General features: G+C 50.4%; 2 pseudogenes; both read right to left on the reverse strand.

Annotated features, from left to right (window-relative positions):
* Window positions 1–7,037: 7,037 nt before the first annotated feature.
* Window positions 7,038–9,909, reverse strand: LOC123818208 (annotated as a pseudogene).
* A 2,370-nt stretch (window positions 9,910–12,279) lies between these two features.
* Window positions 12,280–20,001, reverse strand: LOC123818215 (annotated as a pseudogene).
* Window positions 20,002–20,239: the final 238 nt, after the last annotated feature.

The following is a 20,239-nucleotide window of genomic DNA, read 5'->3' on the forward strand; positions in this document are numbered from 1 at the left end:
GTTCTTATGCGAATCAGGGTACAAAGTAAGACCATGATTAATTTAGCAAAGAAATTATTAAAAGCAATCCCCAGAAAAATTACCACCCCCCTTTGTATGCCATGCTCTCTTCCAGGAAGATGGATTCCTTGAATGCCCTCTTTCCATGTTCAGACCTTGTCAAAAAACATGGTTGGAAGAGGGCGTGGCAGTTGTCCTTCACATCCCTGTGACTGCTCTGTAACTACCAATCTGTACTTTTGAATCCCTTCACTTTTTCCACCCAGCCCCACAAACCTCCTCCCATCCAGGGATCAGCAATGTGTGTGATACCTGACGGGATCTTGTCTTTTTGTTTTTTCTTCAACTGGTGGGGAAAAAGAAAAAACAACTCTGTAATTCTAATTTGTGGCCAACAGGTTCATTTGGAAGATGGTGATTGGTCCTTACAGATGGGGTAGGGGAAGCCCCAAGTTTCTTTATTTTAAATATAATACAAAATATCCTCATATTTTGTATTGCTTCCTTTCATTGTTTTTACATTTAATCCTCACCTGAGGACATGTTTTGTTGACTTTAGAGAGAGGGAAGAGGAGAGAGAGAATGAGACATGGAGAGAAGGTGGATGTGAGAGAGAAACATTGATGGTTTGCCTCCCACACATGCCCGACTGGGGGTCAAAGCAGCAACCTGGCTGTGTGCCCTGGCCAGGGATCCAACACCCAAACTTTTGCTTTGAGGGACAATGCTCCAACCAACTGAGCCACCCCACCAGGGCTGTAAGTATTCTTTATGATTATTTTAATTACCTTTGCCCAGAAGGTGAGGGGAAATGATAATATTTATAGCCAAGAACCTAATGATGTTCCCCTCTTTGGGAGAACAGAAAAGCCCGGCTACAGAGTCCATCCTGTGCCCAGGGCCACAGACGCAGGAGGCGGGCCCTGGATGGAGGGGCAGCTTCAGAGCCGGCAGATGAGGGGAAGGACTTTTCTTTAGTGTGGACCTGCACAACCCTTCCCTCCTGTCCCCCATGGTGACCTCTGAGGGAGCTCTGGGCTTGGGCCTCAAGCCCCTTTCAGTATTGGCCTGTCTTGGTCCCTCTGAGTCGCTGTAACAAAATACCACCGACCAGGTGACTTGGAGGCAACACTGTGTGTGGCTCACAGTTCTGGACGCTGTGAGTCCTGGATCAAGGCTCCTGCACGGCCACGTACAGGTGGGGGCCTTCCTGTGTCGTCACTTCACAGGAGGGGAAGGGACAAGACGTCTCTCTGGAGCCTCTTCTCTAAGAAACGCATCCCACTCACAACTGCTCCGCTCTCATGATCTGAGCTCCTGCCAGTGCCCCACCTCTTATAATATGTGTGGGATTTATCATCTATTTTTAAAAAAGCAATTTATTAATTGATTTTACAAAAGAGAGGGAAGGAAAGAGACAGAGATGGGAAGAGAGCAAGAGAGACAGACATACAGACAGACAGAGAGACACTGATTGGTTGTTGAACTTATCCATGTATCCATGATCCAACCTGCATCCAACTGAGCTACTGGCCAGGGCTGGGGGTTATAAATTCAGCACATGGACTGATTGTCACAAACACACAGACCACAGCATGGCCCAAGGTGCATTTGGTCCACCGTATTTCCAAATATGAAGCACCCTGTTAAATTACTGAGGAAGGAATTGTCTGATTCATGATTGTATTAAAAAATCCCCCATATATTAGTTATTTTCATAACATGCACCAATTCTGGCAGACTTGGAAAATAATGGGTCTTCATCTCATTCTAAATTCTTTTTCCTTCTCTGCTGCCTTGGGCTATGAGAGGTCAGAGAGGCGTCCACATTCAATGAGAGACAGAAACATGAGAGACACTCACACACACACACAGTAATCACACAGGAGGTGACGACGCCCCGGCAGAACTTCCTGAGAAGCTGGCACCTCCTGCAGGGGGATTTGAAACAGGAAAAGTGTGTGTGTGTGGGGGGGGCGTCACTGAAGGGCAGACACTTCTCTGTGTCCTTCTGTCTGTAGCTGCGTGTGTGTCAGTCATTGGATCTCATTTCATGACCCAGGATTTTTAAGTCACAACTGAATACTGCATGGCAATTCACACTCTTCTCCTCACACCTGACCATAAACCTGGGAGGTCTAAGAAAAGTGGAATTTTGTTCAGGGTGGAGGAGCTCCATGGCTCTTAACATACAAGGCTGCACCCAGGTTGCAAGGGACCATCCCTTTTCTCTCACTAACTGGGACTCACTAACTGGGGCATAAAGACCCGCAGGGACCCTCCTGAGTCTGGCCCCACCTGAAACACTGCCAGCACTTCCTCATCTCCCACCTGCCCAGCCCAGGCAGGAGGGATACTTCAGGACCAGGCAGGCTCAGCACAGTCCCACTCAGGGTGCTGCCCACCCACAGGTCCCAGTCCCTCTTGGGCTGACCCCTCCTGGTTCTGCCCTGAGAGTGGACACAAGGCAGCCCTCACCTGGCTGGTCTGAGATCCACAGCTCTGTGCAGGGATTCCTCAGGGAGGGTGGCTTCTGACCCCAGTTGCAGGGACAGAGTGTGTGGTCCTGATCTCCCCACAGATATGCCACTACAATGTCATTTGTTCTGTCAGTGATACCATCTGGGTGAGGAATCTGGGGTGTCTCTAAATTACAGCAACTTGTCCCATGCAGATCCCCCTCAGGCACATCTGGTGACTGGGGACAGTGATGGTCAGTATTGAGATGTCCTCAGGAGCAGTGGGGAGGAGGCAGAGAAAGTCTCCCCTGTTCCTGGGGAGGAGCTGAGCTTAGAGTCACATGTCATTGGGATGCAGGGACATCTGGGCCAGGAGCTCATGTCATGGTGTTTCCCACTGGCCTCTTTCCTTCAACTCCTTTTCTTCTCAGTACCCCATCCCCAAGTCCCTCACACTCTCATCCCTGTGACCCAGGCTGGTCTTCCTGTGGGTTCTAGTCCCACAGCTCTTGCTGGTCACACCTCTCTTCTGTTCTGTGGCTTTTCCTGAAACAGAGCGAACCCCCAATATCCCACATGGAAATCCTTTTATTATTTTGATTAGAAAACATTTGGGACCATTAAGCTCCAGAAATCACTCAGGCAGTAATCCCAGAGAGCGCACATTCTGAGATTTTCATTGTGCTGACCTGAGAGCCACTTTCTCAATCTTCTGCTTGACTTTACCCCACTGTAGAGAAAATGCTGTGCCTTTCATATCATGTGACCACATGTGAATGACCTTTCCCCACCCAGAAAAAAACAAAAACCAAAAAACCCTTAAACGTGCATTTAAGTCCTTTCCCCACCCTGGGCCCTACCACATCACAGAATTGCATGGTTCAAAATCTGTCTGAGGTCAGGATGGCTTGTGGGCTTGTCAAGATCTACTCGAATTTCTCCTGAAAAACTGTTGTCAGAATGTTGGGCATGATGTCCAAGTTAGCACCTTTTTCAACTTAAAATAATTTTCTTTTTATTTTCCCATCAATATTTATCCCCACATTCCCTCTCCCACCTGCACCAACCCCAGCCTCCATATTATGATATGTTGTCTGTGTCCATGAGTTAAAATATATATACCTATTAAACATGTATATAGCTTATTCAGTAATATCCCTGATAATTCTAGCTCCCATCTGACACCATACATATTTATGATGATGTTATTGACTATTTTCCCTAAGCTGTACTTACACGCTAGTAATAAATGTTGAGGACAGATATGGGACAACCAGCACATTGTCATTGACTTGGGTGGAAGTTATGAGAGGAGCTAGGGAGGGTGAGTGGAGAAGTGGTGAAGAGCACAGCAGGACAATCTCAGAGTATCTCCCCGTAAATTACTGATGAATGACAATCACCAAATGGTGAATGTATGATGGGTAGACCTGGCCCTCACCAACCTGATGAGTCACCAGGATGAATGTACCCACTGTTGGGACAGGTGGGTACAGTGTCCAGTCCTTGTTCTTTCTTCTTCCACAGTCCTGGCTCCCTTGGTGGCCTGATCCACGCTCACAGATTTAAATGTCATTCTCGTAGCATCACCTCCACATCTGTGTCTCCAGCCGACATTTCTCCTCAATGTTCCCACACTCATCTGTCCAAACTGACACCTCACTGGTGTGTCTAACACACATCTCACCTTGACCTTCTCTTCAGCTGAAAGCTTGAAATGCCCACCCCTCCCCCACACATGCTCCTGCCAGCGTCTTCCCCCTCTCTGCTGATGTAACCCCACCTTTCTGCTGGCACAGTACAAATGTGGGGTACCCTTCTTGACTCCTTCCCCACATCCCAGATTTAATCTTTATGAAATGCTGTGAAATCCATCTTCCAAATGCATTCAGTGTCCAGTCCCTTCCCACTGTTTCCACCGCTCACAGCCCTGTTGGAACATCCAGCACCTGCAGCCTGGAACCATGGGAGCTTCCCCACACCTTTCCCTCCTGCCTGGCTGGTCCCTTGTCTCCTGATTCTGTTCTCAGCCCAGCAGCCAGACTGACCCGGTGGCCCCAGGGCTCTCTGTTGGGGAGGAACTTTCAGAGGAAGCCACTGAGGACTTCATCTCCTTGGCTATGGCCTTCCAGGACTCAGCATCTGCAGAATGAGGACAGTGTCTGCAGTGGATTAAGGATAGTGAATGCTGGAACAGTTCCTGCTTTAAGCAGGTGTTCTCACCTTCTGATTGGTCAGCTCTCTGACTCCACATGGACACCCCTGAGGTCTACAAGACAGGGGGCCCTGGGAAAGCTTGGGGTGACTCCTAGGCTACAAAGAGGCACTCCATTAGAATCAGGGCACTCAACCAGCCATGGCCAGAAGCTCCAAGAGGTACATTCAGATGTGCAGGAAGGAACCCTTAATTTCCCATGGAGCTCTGATGGTCACAGGGAACATCAATGGGGAGCCATGTGGTCCCCTTGTCTTGTGGCACACAGTCTGTCCCTCCTGGGTTGTCTCACACCTCGTTGTACACTTATGACCTTAAAGTGACTGGAAATGGCTTAGTAAACGGGTGATAGGTTGGTGAGCAGTACAACATGTGTTCTGTGAGGTCGGCAATTTGGACTATGTTGAGTTCACTGACATACAGGGGTGCAGCATGCTATTGCACTTCACTGATACTGCAGTTTTTAATTGAACACTCACCTGAGAGTTGTTGTTACTGATTTTACAGAGAGAGGAAGGAAGAAAGAGAGAGAGAAATATTGATGTGAGAGAAACATTGATCGGTTGCCTCATGTATCCGCCCCAAACACAAATTGAAATGCAAGCCAGGCACATGCTCTTAACAGAGATCGAATCCGTAACCTTTTGGTGTGTGGGCGACGCTCCAGCCGAGCCCCCCAGCCAGGCTATGTTTGTATTACAACTGAAGGTAAGATTTCCCAGCAGCAAAATGATTACAACTAATTAGAGGCTCGAATGATTGTGAGCATTTTTATTAACAAGAACATGTATTTTAATAAAGGCGTGTTCATTACCTTTTAGACATAACAGTATTGAACCCATAATAGACTACAGTACAGTGTAAGCCTAACACTTATATTCATAAGGAAACCAAAAAAATTTTGTGACTCACTTCAGTGGGATATTTGCTTTATTGTGGTGGTTTGGACTTGAACCAGAAACATCTTCAAAGTATTTCTATATTGCAGATGTAAAAATGGTGTGTCATCTACATGGTACTCAAAACTACTATTTAACTGACCCATCACTGTAGGACAGCTCCCTGTTCTAGTGACAGTGTCTTTATTGATGTGGCCCAGCCCCCACCTCTGCTGTGGCAGCCACAGCACAACCTGCACTTATGCTGCCATTGATGCCCCCACATGTCCCCACAGTGCTGCCCCCCTAAACCTGCAGGGGCCTCTGCTCTGTGAATCCCCCAGTTTGTACTGGGGCCCCCACTAGAGCGAAGGGCTGGGGGAGGCGGCGGCCGAGCAGAGCAGAGTTGCAGCAGGAACGTGTCTGAGATGAGACATTACAGGCCCCCTGCTCTCTGCTGATTCCAGAATCCGGTTCCCTGGAGGAGGCTGGGGAAAGGTGGGAGAATAATCACCCCCAGGGAGGTAAGAGCAGGATGAGTCTGAAACTTCCACTCTCGACACCACAGATTCCTGAGTGCAGGGGCCACCCTGGCCACTTGGGGACAATGACAGGCAAAATGCCTCCTGTTGCTGTCAGATGGGGACACCCAGAGGAGGATGAGATGAGAAGAACTATTCTGCTACAGGAAAACACAGAATACTGCCCTCTGTAACAACATGGGTGGGCCTGGAGAATATTATGCTTAGTGACTTGGTCAGAAAAAGCTAAGAACCCTGCGATTTCTCTCACACGTGGGACATAAACCTGAAACTCATGGGCACAGACAACAGTGTGGTGGTTCCCAGAGGGAAGGGGGTTGGGGGAGGAGGGGCCTCATACCTGGTGAGAGAGGATGGTTTGACTCTCGGGGGTGGGCACACAGTGCAATGTACAGATCCTGTATTGTAGAAATGTGCACCTCAAACCTATACCATCCTATGAATAAGTGCACCCCAATACATTTAATAAAAAGACATACCCCTATCATTTAATATAAATACTGCAATAACTTATTTTTAAATAGTCAGAAAAGGTACAATATCTGCAAAAATAAAAAAAGCACAAGTACTCAAAAGATGGGGGTTGCAGGACAGACCTAGGCCTGAGCCCAGGCTGTCGCAGCCACAGGAAGCCCTCACTGAGCACAGCCCTGGAGCCACCACAAGAGATGCGTGACCCTCAAGTCCCTGGGATCCCAGATCCTCGTGGGACAAGGTTCTCCTGAAGTGGCAAGGACAAAAGAGGAATATAGATAACCTAGACGAGGAATGAGCAAGATGGGGATGGTCTCACCCCAACTCTACTAGGACAGGACTGTCCGCAGGAGAGAGGACACAGGTCGCTGTAGGGAGAGCAGCCTGGTGACCACCTCCTGACATGATACTGATAAAAACATAGACACATTCCAATGCCAGCTGCAGAAACAGGAGTCAGGGATCCTTAAAGTCCCAAGGGGAGGCTGTAGTGACTGTTTTAGCACCGAGTCCAAGGAACGAAGCTCTGTCACACTGGGAAAGAGAGTTGTCATGAACAAACTCAGGCCAGTTTCAGAAGTGTCACTTTCTCCTACAGCCTACTCTGAGAATCCCCAAAACCCAGCTGTGCCCCTCGATCCCAATGACCACCACTTCATGCCCTCAGGGTCTCACCATTAGAAGCTGTGAGAAACATTTGAGAGCTCTGGGCACTGTTGCTGCCTGGGGAAGACACAACAGCAGTTATGGGATGGGGGAGCCCCCCTCATAGACTCCAGCCCACACTCTCCCAAGGGTCCCAGACATCACCTCCCAACACCCAGACTTACAGGCAGCCTTAGTGTAGCTCTCCCTGCCTCTGCCTGTGGGAAGAAAATGTTCTGTGAGAAGTCAGGGGGAAAGCTGGGTCCTGTGACCCTAATAGAACTCCACACTTCTGAAGCAGAGGGAAGTTTCCAGAGCTGTGACTGAACACTCAGGGTAGGACCAGGAAATACAGAGAAAGTATGTGTGCAGGTACTAGACCAGCTGCCCAGTGTATGCTGCCGTGTCTTCAGCAGGGACCTTCCCCTCTGACTGTGAGAGCTGGGAATCAGTCCCCATCACTATAATTATTAGGTAATGAATGTGTACTTTACTTTCCCATGGGCCTCACTAAAGAGTCAGTGTTAGCAAACACGCCCCAGATGGACAAGCACCCGTGTAAGGACACCATGCCCATTAAGGGGGCAGAGCACACTTCCACCTTGGCTTGACCCCCAGGGGTACAGGAAACTCAGACCCCACCCCTTGCCCACCTGAGCACTTTCTGCTCCACAGCACAGCTCCAGCAGCCACAGCTCCAAGGAGACCCACGACAGCAGTGATGCTGACGATGATGATGATGGTGGTCTGAGGAGCGGGCACTGGGAGTGAAGGTGAGAGGCCAACCTCAGGCCTGAGTCCTGACCTGTTCAGGGACCCCTGAGGAGACTGTCTGTGCCCACACCTCCTCACCCCATCTCAGGGTCAGGGGCTCAGGCAGCCCTTGGTGCTGCACATGGCACGTGTATCTCTGCTCCTCTCCAGGGGGCACGACCATGGCTGCCCACTTCTGGAAGGTCCTGTCCCCAGCAGGCCTGGTCCCCACAAGCTCCGTGTCCTGGGTCAGGTCCTCCCCTTCATACTGCCAGGTCAGGGTGATGTCCGCAGGGTAGAAGCCCAGGGCCCAGCACCTCAGGGTGACCTCACGGTGAGAGATGGGGTGGTGGGTCAGGTGTGTCTTTGGAGCGTCTGAGGGGTGGGTGGGAAAATTTGGAAACTTTGCATGGCCATGGGACAGTCCAGCAGTGCTCATGTGACCACCCTGAGAGTGGACAGGACAGCGGGGGGCAGGGGGGAGTGAGAGCACCACCCAGACACCAGCCTGGCAGAGGCATCTAGGATAATCTCCTATTTCCTTGAATGGTGTAGACTCAGATCCATAACCTTGTATAGGAGTGTCCAGGTATTTAAGGGAGACACAGACTCAGGCAGAGGATGAATAACTCAGAAAAGCCAGAGTCGGGCCTCCACAAACCCACTCAGCCAGAGAACCAGGGAGAGAGTTCTAGTGCACCAGGTGCTGCAGGGTGTGAGGGAACCGCTCTGGGGTGTTTCAGGGAGACGCTGGGTCCCTTATTGTCCTTTGGAGAAAGCTGGGCCCGTGGGGCAGTCACAGAATAAGGAAACCTGGACTCTTCCATCTTCGGAGACTGAGGGACATTCTGTCACTGCCTCATTCCCCTCTTCTCCTTGTAGGAAGCCGCCCCAGCCCACAGATCCCCTCCTCTGCAAGGCCCGCGCCCTGGCACCTGCTCTTTGCAGCATCTCCTTCCCCTTCTGCAGGAGCAGCTGGAGGCAGCGCACACATATGACCTTCAGGAACAACCTCCTGACGTCCGCCTCAGGGACCTGCACCAAGTTGCTCCCGGAGAGTGGGTCCACTTTGGCGGCCGGCCGTTGTCCAGGAGCGCAGGTCCTGGTTCAGGAAGACGTAGTCGGCACCGTCGTAGGCGAACTGACTGAATCCCCGGAGGAAGCGCCAGCTGGAGCCCAGGACGCTGCTGGTCATTTCCTGCAGGGTGTGAGACCCTGACCCCGCCAGCCCCTGTGGTCATCACCGCACCACTGAGCTCCACCATTTCCACGCCGCAGCCTGGGGGTGTTGCACAGATGCGAAGACCCGGGGCGACCCTCGCCCGTCCGTGGGGATGGGGCTTGTACCCGGACCCAGCGCGCCCGCTCACCGTCCTCGCTCTGGTTGTAGTGGGCTCGCAGGTTGTTCAGGTTCGCTGTGTTCATCCGCTGATCTTGCTTGATTTGCACCCTCTGGTCCTTCCAAAAATCTGGGCCCTCCTGCTCCACCCACGCTTGCGCCAGCTCTGGTACCCGCGGCTCCAACTTCGGGTTCGCGGCGTCGCTGTGGAACCGCAAAATCTCCGTGTTGTCCACGTAGCCGACGACGATGTACCGCTTCTTCCCGCCGCCGGGTTCGTACACGGCGGTGTGGGAATTTGCTCAGGCTGTGGGGACCTGGGAGCGGGGAGGACAAGGGTCCTAGGTTCACCTTGCAGTCCAGTAGGGGCAGGCTGCGGTGGGTGAGGTGGGAGGAGACAAGGAAAAGGGGGCGGTGATTGAGAGGAGGGGGCGGGGCCGAGGAGGGAGTCAGGGTTTGGGGTCTAGGCGGAGGGTGCTGGGTTATCGCCGGATCCCCTCGCTCCTGCCCCGCAGAGGCCGTCCCTCCCGACCCCGCACTCACTGGCCCAGGTCTCGGTCAGGGCCAGGGATCCGAAGAGCAGCAGGACAATTATCAGCGCCATCACCAGAAATGGAAAGTCAATGGAGAAGGAGTTCCGGTTCTTGGTGCGGGTTTTATATACACGACACCACTGTGATGGTGATTGGCTGCCCCAGAGTTCGTTCGCCCAATAGTATTCGGAGGAGAGTCCGGAGTTTCTTACTGGGGACTTAACCTGTTTCTTAACCTGTCCTCCTACAGAGACCCACCTGCCTCTTCCCTGTGGGAGGGCCACCTCTGCTTTCTCTTTGCTAATTCAAAACGAAGGGGTCCAGGTAGCACATTTAACTATTTATGATCCTCATTCCGCTGACTCCTCTCCTCTCATCACACTCAACACGTCCCTGACAGTTGTTTGGCTTTTCAGTAGGTGTCCCGCTCTCTGCACCTGATGTCACTTTAACTCGGTGTGATCACCTTAACCCTGCACCTGTTACCCCCTTTACACCATGGAGACAGTTGTGTTGTGCTGACTGACCACCTACTGGTTCCCAGGATTGATTTACAGGAAACTCCTATTGATGGTGCTGCTTTAATTTGGTTACAGAGGGATCTTATCTGAAGGATGACCAGGGATATTACTGAGAGGGACATGCAGTGACTTCCATGGTGGACACAATCGAGAGCTCTCATCCACTGGAAATGAAATCTGGCCAGCACGCTGAACTCACTGCTCTAACTTGGGCTTGTTGCCTGGACGAAGGTCCAGTAGCCCATGTTTACCCTCAGAGTCGTGTGCACCTGGTGCAGCCATGACTGTGGGATGATGGGGAAGTGGGGAGGCCTCCTCACTTCCTCAGGGAAGCCCCCAAAGAAATGGAAAAATGGTTGCAGGATTATTAGATGCCACATAGGACCCAAAAACAATAGGCCACTATCAAAATTCTGGGGCATTCTAAAGCTGCCACCATGGAAGGGAAAGGAAGTCATTTTACCGACACTGAACCTAGGCAGGTGACATTGAACAGATACATTATCCAGACCCAAGAATGTTGTATTTAATCAGTAGAAGATGATCATTTACAGTTTTAACAGACAACTATGGAAGGAGAAAAGAGAGTCAGCAGCCACTGTCTTGTGGCTGCATGTCTGTGAAACAAGAGAAGTATCAATGGGTCCCGATTTCAAAAGTTGTTGTTATTACTGTTCGCAGAGAAACCATTCTGAACACCACCGGGCAGAGATGTCTGTAAATACCCCAGCCTCACTGCATCTTGGACACTTGTGGGAGGCCCTATGGCATACCCAGCCTCTACCTCATTTGGTTTTACCATGGCCCATTTAACTGTGGGTGGGAAACTCAACATTTCTGGGTCCATCCAGTGCACCCCAGCTGCTCCCTGGCCATGGCTGCCCAATGGCAACAATATTCCTGGTGGATCCGACCACACGGGCCATCTAAAAGAAATAAAAGGGGGTGCTTGGAGGGTTAATAGCATTTCATCTATTCAATCAAAAACTTCATAGAGAATCAACTGTAAAAAAACAAAAAGAAAAAGAAAAAACAAAAAAAAACCCCTTCAATCCTGGCTGTGTGGCTCAGTTCACAGGAGCATCCTTATTACAGTAAATGTTGTGGGTCAGAGACTCAGTCAGGGCACCTACCTTGGTTGTGAGTGTGATCCTCCATCCAGACACAGGTGAGAGGCAACTGTTGAATGCTCCTTTCCCTCTCTCCCCTCCCCCCGCATTGGTGAAGATATCTAAAGTGAGGATTTTCAAAGAAATCTTCACCTGTGGAAAGTAGCATCTCCATGGAACAACCCTTATTTTATGTGTACCATGCCAGCATATGGGAGAGATAGCACGCGGTTTCTCCCATATAGAAAGCACATCTCCATTCTCTAGGATTGATTGTCTTCATCGAGGGGATAAAATCTGCATTGTTTTTTGGACAGGTATTGCCCACATTCACGTTAAAATGAAATTTCTGGAGACACTTCAGTGTCTTTAAAGAAAGGAGATTCCCTTCAACAGCTGCCCTGGTCAGTGGGGAAACATATTTCTTCTATAATTTTATGGATCTTTTTCAAGCTCATCATACTCTGGATTGACTTAAAGATCTTCCCATGAAGCACCAGTTTCAAACAGCTTCCAAGATCGTTGTGGATTTTATCTAAGAAATGGTACTGAGTAAATAATTACTTAATAAAACAATTAAAGTTATTATTGAAGCTGACTTCCGATTTATCTTCTCAGCTGTGGTTTCCACACCACAAGAGCACAGTAGGAGTTCTAGGTCCCTGAGGACCAGCAGGGAGGGGCTGACACTGAGGATGCAGGAAACCAAAACCTTGGCTGCAACAACTATAGATGAGAGTGTAAAAGGACAGTGACATCAGTGTAAAAATGGAATTCACCATGTAGGAGGGGGCACAGGTGACCTCCAGCATCAGTCTCTGGAGGGCATTGGTGGCGGCTGCAGGGTGAGAATGTGCTGCAGCTTCTGGGGGTGTCTCTGCAGGAGAAGCACCATGGAGACCCTGGGCCAGACCCAGGACAATGGGCGTGGCATCAGGATATAACCACAGGATGGTGCCCTCAGCCACATCTAGAGACTGGGGCCAGAGATGGGCATCACTGAGAAGCCCTCAGGGGCAGCAGGCAGGAGGCAGAGAAAGTGTCCCCTGTTCCCTGGGTGGAGCTGACTTAGGGTCACGTTGTCACAGGGGTGCAGAGGCATCTGCACCAGGAGCTCCAGCCTCGGTGTTTCCTGCTGGGCCCTTTCCTTCAGCAACTTCTCTTCTCAGAACCCCGTCCCCAAGTCCCTCACACTGTCACCCCTGTGACCCGGGGCTGGTCTGCCTGTGGGTTCTGGTCCCACAGCTCTCACTGCTCATGGCCTCAGGTCTGTTCTGTGTCTTCTCCTGAAATAAAGTGAGCCCCCAATATCCCACATAGAAATCCTTCTAAGTTTAAAGTAGAAATGTTTGGGGTCTCTTATTTCCTCCAGAAATCAACCAGGGGAATAATTGCAGAGAGGGAGCACTTGGGATGATGTTGAACTGAGAACCAGGTTCACAGGGTGATCACAGGGTGGTCACAGGGCACATTACTGGGGAGCCGTGAGGTCCCCCTGTCCCGAGGCACACAGTCTGTCCCTCCTGTGCTGTCTCCACACCCCATGGTAAGTGTATGAACATAAAGTGACTTAGAACAGGTTAAGAAACAGGGTGAAGGTGTAGGCAGAATAATACCTACTAGAAACAATACACCTTGGAGCTTTTAATCTAAATCACTTCTGATTTACTTATATATATATTTATGAGTAATATTAAATTAATGCAGACACACTGAGATGACTAAATAACATTCCAATGCTGGGTGCAGAAACAGCAGTCAGGGATCCTTGAAGAAGTCCCCAGGGAAAGCTGTAGTGACTGTTTTAGCAAAAGTCCTGTAGAAAGCAGCTCTGTCATACTGGGAAAGAAAGTTGCCATGAGCAAATTCAGGTCAGTCTCAGAAGTGTCACATTCCCCCACAGTCCACAGCATGCTCGGAATGTCCCACTCTGAGAACCCCCCAAACCCAATCTTGCCCCTCGGACCCAATGCCCCCCACTTCCTGCCCTCAGGGTCTCACCATCAGGAGCTGTGAGAGACACATCAGAGCCCTGGGCACTGTCCCTGCCTGGGGAAGACACAACAGCAGAGTTACAGGGTGGGGGAGCCCCCCTCACAGACTCCAGCCCACACTCTCCCAAGGGTCCCAGACGTCACTTCCCCAACACCCAGACTAAAAAGCAGCCTGAGTGTAGGTCTCCCTGCCTCTGCCTGTGGGAAGAAAACATTCCGTGAGAAGTCAGGGGGAAGGCTGGGTCCCATGACCCTAAAGGAGCCCCACACTCCTGAAGGGTAGAAAAGTTTCCAGAACTGTGACTGAACACCCAGGGTAGGATAAGGAATACAGGGAAAGTATGTGTGCTGGATCTGGACCACCACTTGTCTGCATGTCTTCACTCAGCAGGCTCCTTCCCCTCTGACCTGTGACAGCTGGGAGTCAGTCCCCATCACTAGAACCATCAGGTGATAAATGTGTCCCTCACTTTCCCACAGGCCTCACTAAAGAGTCAGTGTTGGCAAATAGGTCCAAGATGGACAAGCACCCATGTGGGGACACGATGCCCATTAAGGGGGCAGAGCACACTTCCTCCTGGACTTGACCCCCAGGGGACAGAAAACTCAGCCCCTGCCCCTTGCCCACCTGAGCACTTCCTCCTCCACACCACAGCTCCAGCAGCCACAGCTCCAAGGAGACTCAGGGCAGCAGCAATGCCCAAGATGGTGATGGTGGTCTGAGGAGGGGGGTCTGCGAGTGGAAGGTGAGAGGTCAACCTCAGGCCTGAGTCCTGACCCTGCTCAGGAACGCCCTGAGGAGAGGCTCTGTGCCCACACCCCCTCCTCACCCCATCTCAGGGTCAGGGGCTCAGGCATTGTGTGGTGCTGTGCATGGCATGTGTATCTGTGCTCCTCTCCAGGGGCACGGCCACAGCCAACAACTTCTGGAAGGTCCTGTCCCCTTCAGGCCTGGTCTGTACCAGCTCCATGTCCTGGGTCAGGTCCTCCCCTTCATGCTGGCAGGTCAGGGTGATGTCTGCAGGGTAGAAGCCCAGGGCCCAGCACCTCAGGGTGACCTCACGATCAGAGATGGGGTCGTAGGTCACATGTGTCTTTGGAGGGTCTGAGGGGAGGGTAAGAAAATTCAGGAACTTTGCATGGTCATGGGACACTCCAGCAGTGCTCATGTGACCACCCTGAGAGTGGACAGGACAGAGGGGGTGGGAGAAGGGAGAGCAACACCCAGTCACCTGCCTGGGCAGATATTCTCTTAGTCCTGAAAAGTTGCAGAATCAGGGCAAGAACCCAGGGTAACAGTGCCCAGGCCTTTAAGTGGTGACACAGCCTTAGGTGGAGGCAGAGTGAGTCACCAGTGCTGGAGTCAGGTCTCCTGGAGAATTGTCTCAGCCCCAGAACCAGGGAGAGCGTCCTGGTGCACCAGGTGCTGCAGGGTATGAGGGAACAACTGTGGGGTGTTTCAGGGACAGGCTGGGCCCCTTACTGCCCTGTATAGAAAGCTGGGCCCGCGGGTAAGTCATAGAATAACAAACCTGGGTGAGTCTTTCACCTCGGAGCAGGAGGGACATTCTAACACTATCCCATTGTCCTCCTCTCCTAGTAGGAAGCTGCAGCAGCCCACAGATCCCCTCCTCCTTGAGGCCCGCGCCCTGGTACCTGCTCGAAGCTGCGTCTCTCTCCCGTTTTCTAGGAAGAGGAGGAGCCAGCGCATGCACGGGTCTTCTAGTACTGCCTCCGTGGCTGTGCTGCAGGGAGCTCCGCCAACTTGCATCAGGTGATCCCGGCCGCGTGTGGGCTTCGGTCCAGGAGCGCAGGTCAGTGTTCAGGGCCATGTGGTCGGTGCTGTCGTAGGCGAACTGAGTGTATCCACAGAGGAAGCGCCCGTCCCATCTCACCACGCAGCCCCTCATTTCCTGGAAGGTGTGAGGCCCTGACCCCGCCCCGGCGTCAGGTCCCTCCACTTATTCCCACCCGGAGCAGGAGTCTGCCCGAGAGCGGACTAGTGAGGACCCGACTCACGGAGTTGAAACCAAACTGAGAATTCAAACGGGTTAAAGTCCCCATGGATTCCTTCTGGGTTGGATGTCCCGCGCCCCCTGCAGCCACTGAGTGATCTCGGACCCGGATGGTCGGGGCGACCCCGGCCTTTTGGTGGGGATGAGGGTCGGTGTGTATTTGCGCGCACGTGACTCACCGTCCTCGCTCTGGTGGTAGTAGGCGTGCAGGTTGTTCATGTTCCCTCCATACATCTTCTCGTAGTTTTTGGTGTCCCGCGTGTAGTCGTCCCAAAATTGTGGGTGCTCCTGCTCCACCCACGGCTGCTCCGTCCTCGGCACCCGCGGCTCCAGCCTCTGCCTCGCGGTGTCGCTGTCGAACCGCAGGATCTCCTTGTCTTCCGAGTAGCCCACGACGAGGTACCGGGACTTCCTGCGGCCGGGTCCGGACGTAGGGGTGCTGAAGACTGTCAGCGTGTGGGGCTCTGGTGGCGGGAAGGACACTCGTTCTGGGCCCTAGGCGGTCGGGTGGTTCAGGGCATGAGTCCTGGGAAAGGAAAGAGGGTGGGTGGTGACAGGAGGGGGAAGGGGGTCCGAGGTGGGAGTTGGGGATCTGCAGTCTGTGAGTTGCGGGTGCTGGAGGCGTGCATTCCCCGGGTCCTGTGTCCGTGCATGGTCCCCCAGCTCCTGCCCCGCACAGGCCGTCCCTCCTGAACCCGCACTAACCCGCCCAGGTCTCGGTCAGGGCCAGGGCCCCCGAGAGCAGCAGGAGCAGCGGTGGGGGGCCCCATGACCCACCCTGAGCATCTGGGAGAGTCAGCTCTGGTTGTTTGTGAGACTTTGTGCCCAGAACCACGGTGACGCTGATTGGCTGCTCTAATGTTCGCGCATCCAATGGGAGCAAGAACTGCGGAAGCGTCTTGTGTATCCCGAAGGTAGGACCTGACCAAGGTTGTAAGAGGGAGAAGTGAAACCCACAGGAGAAGGGGACTCCTCAAACCTGTGAGTACCCCCCTCACCCCATCTCGTCCTCCAGGTCTCACGCTAAGACCCTGCAGCCAGGCCTGGGGACCCGGGACTTTGCACTGAGCCCCCTCCTACACGGAGAAGTCTCTGTCCCTCAGTCCCCCTGAGTCCTGGCCCACAGGCTGTTTAATTCATCGCGTCTCATACATTTTGGTTTCAGAACATCTATACTGCCTTACAAAATAGGGAGGACTGCCAGAATAATTGTGTTTGTGTGCGTTATAGCTGCCAGTATTACCATAAGGAAAAAATAGTTTGAAAAATTATTTAGAATAACTTTGACAACCTATGACATTTTAACAGGGATAATATTTTTATAACAAGTAACTATTCCCCAAATAAAGAGTAATGAGATGAGTGGGTCTGCTTACATGTTACATTTTTTTTGCAAGTCTCAGAGCTTGTCTCTATCACCAGAAGACAATTTTCATATTTATCGCTGGATTTTCATATTTGCTGCTGTGTTTCACTTACTGTTTTGGTTTTTGTATATGAAAAATACACAGCTTCATACAAATATGTAGGAGGATCATTTTAATAACCTTTTTAGATAAGTGTGGATATTCATCTTTGATGGTTCACTGAAGCTTCACAAGTGGTAGTTCCTGAAAAGCTCTTGGGAAAGTGGAACCTGAAACAAATCCATTGAGTATTTCCTATTTTGTTACATTACTTGAGTGGCTCTTGTACTGATGCAGGATTATTTAAAGTAATGCATCGTTTCACTAATAATAGAGATCTTCCAGTGTTGCTGCATTTAATTGCACATCATCAAAAATCACAATTGTTAACATTACCACAGATCCCACTGGAAACAGTTGTCAGCTCTGGGAAGCTGTCTGGCTTACATGGTGACACAGAGGTTTTCCAAAATCTGTTTTTTTCTCCTTAGAGCCTGCATTTAATCCAAACAAGTTTTGTCAGTTGTCTACTGCCCGTTGACTCTCCTTGAGGGAGAAGCTCATGTTCATTTGAGAGTGTTTGCCAGTTCACCACACCTCAGTCATCACAGCTTCTGTGTCTCTCATTTCTTAAGTGAACTTGCTGTTCCATAAAAAAGAGGCTGACTCAGCCCTCACAGGTCACTTTGCTGGGCTCATGGTACTTGGGAAGGAATGTAGCAGAAATGTGTTTGTGCACTTTCCTGGTCCTCATAGGAGATATTTTATTTTTTATTCTTCATTTTCATTAAAGACAGTTAAGCAGTTAATGCCTTTCTAAATGAATTCCAGATATATTTATCTTCTTTTAAATATCTTTATTTCTTTTAAAAATACATTTTATTGATTATGCTATTGTAGCAGGGTGCAGCCAAGAGGGGAGCCCAAGAGGGGATTTGTAACGGAGTCCAGAAGAACTTGGAGGTAATTGGCTCCACACCACAGGGCCACACCTGCCCAGAATGCTGGCAGCTGTGGCCAATTGTGAGAAAAGCCAGAAATGGGGCTGCAGAGGAAGATTAGTGCTGGGATTTAAATGGAGGCACAGCAGCCATTGGGCATCTCTCTTTTTGGGACCACACATCTGTTTAGGACCTCGCAGCTTTGGTGTCTTGGTTGGGACCATGAGGCTTTGGAAGTGCTCCCTTTTGCCACGTGGAGGGTGCTGGGAGGACTGTGTGCATTTGTGGGGAACTTTAGCTCGTGTTATTTCAAATGAATACTAAATTCCTTTCCTTTTCACTTCCTTTCCTTTTCCTTTTCATCTCTGGCATTGAGAGAAGTCTTTCCTCTGGCGGTGGACATAACGAACCTGGGGGGGTTCCTTTCAGGTAATAGTATATTGCCTCAGCTGCCCTTGGCCCCACCCCTTTTGTACTGTAACATTTCTAGGTTTGTTTCCTTATCTTTAATCTTGGGTAATGTAATTATGATGTGCCTTGGTGTGTTCCTCCTTGGGTCCAACTTCTTTGGGACTCTCTGAGCTTCCTGGACTTCCTGCAAGTCTATTTCCTTCTCCAGATTGGGGAAGTTCTCCTTTATTATTTGTTCAACTAACTTTTCCACTTGTTGCTGTTCCTCTTCTCCTTCTGGTACCCCTATAATTCTTATGTTGGAATGTTTAAAAATGTCCTGGAGGTTCTTAAGCCTCTCTCCATTTTTTTGAATTCATTTTTCTTCATTCTTTTCTGATTGGATGTTTCTTTCTTCCTTCTGGTCCACACCATTGATTTGAGCCCCAGTTTCCTTCCCATCACTATTGGTTCCCTGTACATTTTCCTTTATTTCACTTAGCATAGCCTTCATTTTTTCATGTAACTTGAGACCAAATTCAACCAGTTCTGTGAGCATCCTGATCACCAGTGCTTTGAACTCTGCATCTGATAGGTTGCCTATCTCTTTATCCGTTAGTTGTATTTTTTTTTTTTGGAGTTTTGATCTGTTCTTTCATTTGGGCAATTTTTTTTTGTCCTGATGTGCCTGTTACATAGTGAGGGGTGGAGCGTTAGGTGTTAGGTGTTTTGGGCAGGGGGCAACCCACATCACTGGGTTGTGATGCTGTGTGTGAGGCAGGGGTCTGAGAGGGAACAATGGTGCTTGTTCTACATGCTGCTGGATTTCAGTCACTTGCCCTGCTTCCCACAGGCAATTGGGCCCTTCTGGTGCTGATTCTGGTGTGTGTGTGTGTGTGTGTGTACGTTCTAGGACACTGTGGGTCTCTCCACGGAACTCTCCTGTGAGGCTGGGAATTTCTCCCACAGCCACCTCAACCCCCACAGGTGTTTTCAATCCATGTTTGAAGCTTTATTTCCCTGCACTGGGGCCCTCAGTTGCGTGGTCTGTTCCACTCCCCAGTTTCGCCTGGATTATCTGCAAGTGAATGTGGGACACCCAATCCATCAGCCACCTTTGTGCTGAGCCCCTCCACAATCAGCTGCCTCGAGGGGTCCGCCTGCTGCTACCTTATAACGAGTCCTCTCCGCCCCAGGTGCCCATCTCCGCCCCTCTTAGTGGTCTGTATGAATGTTTCTTCTTTAACTCCTTGGTTGTGGAGCTTCCATACAGTTCGATTTTTTGTCAGTTCTGGTTGTTTTTTCTTTTTAAGTTGTGGTTGTCCTTCTTTTGGTTGTGTGGGGAGGCACAGTGTGTCTACCTACACCTCCATCTTGGCCAGAAGTCCTTCTTTCTCATGAAGAGTTGATGTACAATATTATATTAGTTTCTGCACAACTATGTGATTCGACATTTATATAAATTATAAACTGATATCCTCGATAAATCTAGTACCCATCTGACACCACTTGTAGTTATTAAACTATTAATGACTATATTCCCTGTGCTGCACTTTACATCCCCCTGATTATCCTGTAACGACCAATTTGTACTGCTTAATCCTTCCACCACTTTCACCCAGCCCACTCACCCCCTCCCATCTGGCAAACATCAGTCTGTTCCCTGCATCTATGAGTCTGTTTCTGTTCTGCTTGATGACTTAATTTTTAGATTCTACATGGAAGTGCAATCATCTGGTATTTGTCTCTCTCTTGTGACATATTTCACTCAGCACCATACCGTCCATGCATGTTGTTGCCAATGGAGAGATTTCACACATTTTTTGTGGCTGACTCATATTCTGTGGTGTAGATGCACTACTTCTGTGTTTTCCATTCATCTATTGGAGGACGCTTAGGTTGTTTCCATATTATGGCTTTTGTAAATAAGGCTGCAGTGAACACATGGATGTGTATGTCTTTTCTGTGTAGCAATTTGGGTTTCTTCAGATAAATACCCAGAAGTGGAAATGCTGGGTCCTTCTC

This window comes from Phyllostomus hastatus, unplaced genomic scaffold (genome assembly GCF_019186645.2).
Source record: "Phyllostomus hastatus isolate PE091 unplaced genomic scaffold, TTU_PhHast_1.1 phas_contig_260, whole genome shotgun sequence".
NCBI classification, from domain to species: Eukaryota; Metazoa; Chordata; class Mammalia; order Chiroptera; family Phyllostomidae; genus Phyllostomus; species Phyllostomus hastatus.